We start from the raw sequence: 3,010 nt of genomic DNA on the forward strand, positions 1-3,010 counted from the left end.
GACACCACAACAATTTCAGAGTATCTTATCAAGTGGAAGAACTTATCCGCTGAAGATTCCACATGGGAGGATGAGAATTTTATGCAAAAGTATCCAGAACTACTCAAGCGTTGAGGACAACACTTTTTTGAAGGAGAGGGGCATGTTGGGTCCCTATAATACTAGTGATTACCCCATTACTATTGTAGTTATACCCCTTATTTATATTGTTGTGCCCCTATTACCCCCATGTTGTTATTTATGTGCCCCGTAGAATCCCTCTATTGTTATTTTTGTGGCTTTATATTATTATTGTTAGATCGGCTGGATTATATTGTGACTCCTTAGACTCCTATATATAGAAAGGAGGTTTTGTCATTTGTATCACCCAAGAATTGTTCATTTATGTAATGTAAAGGAGGTTGCCCCCTCGAAGAGGCTGAATTCTAAGGCGTTGATCTATCTTTTCTATCTTTTCTTGAACTGGTTTCATAACAATGTTCATGCAGTTTAGTTGAATTCAAAGGCTTCTTCCTCATAAAACCCCTTGTCATGATGTTGATACATTGCTGGAATGTTTCAGATGAGGAGGAATGCAGCAAATTTCAAACCCAAAAGTAGAGGAACAACTGAGGTTTTCTTTCTAGAGAGAATTTTTCGTGTTCTTCCTTTTTAACAAAAACAAATTGCAATTTTCCTTCCCTTCAAACTCTATTCTCAAACTTAATTTACTTCTCGGTCTGTTTGAGGGAAACAATATCTTTTTTTTTTTAAACAGAGAATATACAGGACAGTATTTTTTTCTTCCACAAAATAAACAGACTACCCAATGCAAATTCACATTTTTACAAGCTTAATTCTCTAAAGTTGCATCATCTCTTTACACAGGAGAATACCATAGAGGAGAAACAGACAGTTTTTCAGTGCAAAGAGCAAATGGAGAAACTGTATATATTTTTTTTAAAAACACAGGCAGACTCTATTCTCACTTTTCCCTTCTTTTCAACTCAATACTTCGCTTCGAATCCCACCAATTTTTGTATATATATGGAAATGCAGAGTGGGTTTTACTGAGCCTACCTTTTCGAGCTCGAATTTGCCATAAAAATCCCGAATTTTCCTCTGCGATGCTACTTACTGGCCCTCCTGTAGAAGGGCTCCTGTAGGACTGTGCTTCCACTCCTATAGAGTCCGATAATGCTCTTGTAGAGCCCGATAAGCGGAAGGGTTCTAAAACTGATGGAGAGCGACTGTTGCGAGGTTCTGGAGGTGGTAGGTAGGTTGCTACAACTGAGAACTCATCGATACAATGAAAACAAAGGTGGTGGAGGTGGTCATTTGTAGCGTACTTAAGCTTACGAGAGTGTTCTGCGGTGACGAGGTGAGGTGGCAGGAAGGGTACGTTATCCCCATCCAGACCGTTGGTCCCTACTTTAGTGCCATTATGAAACTTCATGCCACCTACCCACAATCACTTCTAGCATTCCCGTTATACGCCACCACTACTACCTGTTTTGAGTTTTCTTCTCGAGTTGACTAAACACACATGCCGATTGCACCCACTGAGTGCTGTTTGAACTGGACAAGGCGCTGTTTGAACTAGACGAAGGTGGCCAGTTAGTTGGCCACCGATCTCATTTAATCGCAACCATCTCACTTTTCCATGTAGTTTATAAATTATACTCATGCAACAGAGGAACGAGTTTCGTCACTTACCTGTTAGTCGCTAACGTGTTGTTGCACGCTCAGACTTTGGCGTTTTGTTCATGGACTGCTACTGCTGGCGCTCATCGCTTCTAAATTGGTGGCTTGGCTACCTCATGCTGGTGATCTTTAATCAGGACTGGTTCCTTACGCATTTTATCATTTGTGGTTGCACTGACCCTGCCTCTGGAGCTCGATTTTTAAGGGGATCAGCTGCTACAGGAATCCTGCAGGATTTCCTGTAACTGTTTCTCCCTCTAAAACTTTTGGCTGAGGCTTGAGCAGGGACTGGAAAGGTAGCTGAGGAAGGTTCTGTCGGTCAAGGAAGAGTAGCTGGTATGCACTAGGTAAGAGATAGGTTAAGGATGTTGCTGTTTTATTCTTCATTTTTTTTAACAAAAGAAACAGGATTTCTGTGTTTTCTGTGCAGGGAAGAAAGAAGTGAGTGGAAATGCAATGGTGCAGGTATGGAATGGAGAGTTAGGAGGATGAATGGTGGCAGGGGGGTCCACAAGTCTTATGGACAAGTTTCTAGCCCTTTGATCCTTTTTCTGGACTTGATTTCGAGCTTCCTGTGGTTTCTACAGGAGCCTCTTGTAGAATGCACAGAGCCCCCTGTAGGATGCATAATTTCCAGAACAAGTGAGAACAGGAACTGGGAAAAGACAATAGCGATGGAGAAATGATCTATCAGAGGTGTATTCGGCTTGGCCATGTTCCTTTTTCTTCTGTGGCCCTTCTGCAATCTGCAATGCATTCAAAATAAGTTAATTTTTCTGTTCCTGTTTTTTTCTTCTTTTCTTCCTGCTTTTTATTTTTTTTTATTTTTTTTTAAAGAGACAGTTGGGGTGCCTCCAGGAGGTTTTCACCCTCACTGCCTGCCTTGGGCGCCTCCAAGGGGAGGTTTTCACCCAGGGATCTTTTATTCTCCTCATTTTTCTTTTTTGTTTTTTTTTTTTTTAGGGTGTGGGTGGAGTGGAGGCAGAGACTTGCTCCACTACCAACATTGTTTTACTCAGATTCTCAATGAATTCTTGCTTGGAGAGGGGCTTCCTGTAGATTTTCAACCTATGCCCATTAACAAGCATGGGGATGGCTTCTTCATCGATGGTCCTGATCAAAACTGAACCATTGTCATTGCACCTTTCTACTGTGTACGGTCCCAACCATCTTGTCCTTAGTTTTCCCTTGAAATCTTTATACCTTGAATCATACAGCAGTGCCCAATCTCCTTCCTGGAATTGTTTCTCTTTGAGGTGTCTGTCATGCCATATTTTCCTTTGAAGCTGGACTACCTCTAAGTGGAGAAGGGCTTGCAATCTTTGTT

This window comes from Pinus tabuliformis, chromosome 1_1, assembly GCF_031772625.1.
Source record: "Pinus tabuliformis cultivar Carrire ecotype Pingquan chromosome 1_1, CPIR1, whole genome shotgun sequence".
Classification (NCBI taxonomy): domain Eukaryota; kingdom Viridiplantae; phylum Streptophyta; class Pinopsida; order Pinales; family Pinaceae; genus Pinus; species Pinus tabuliformis.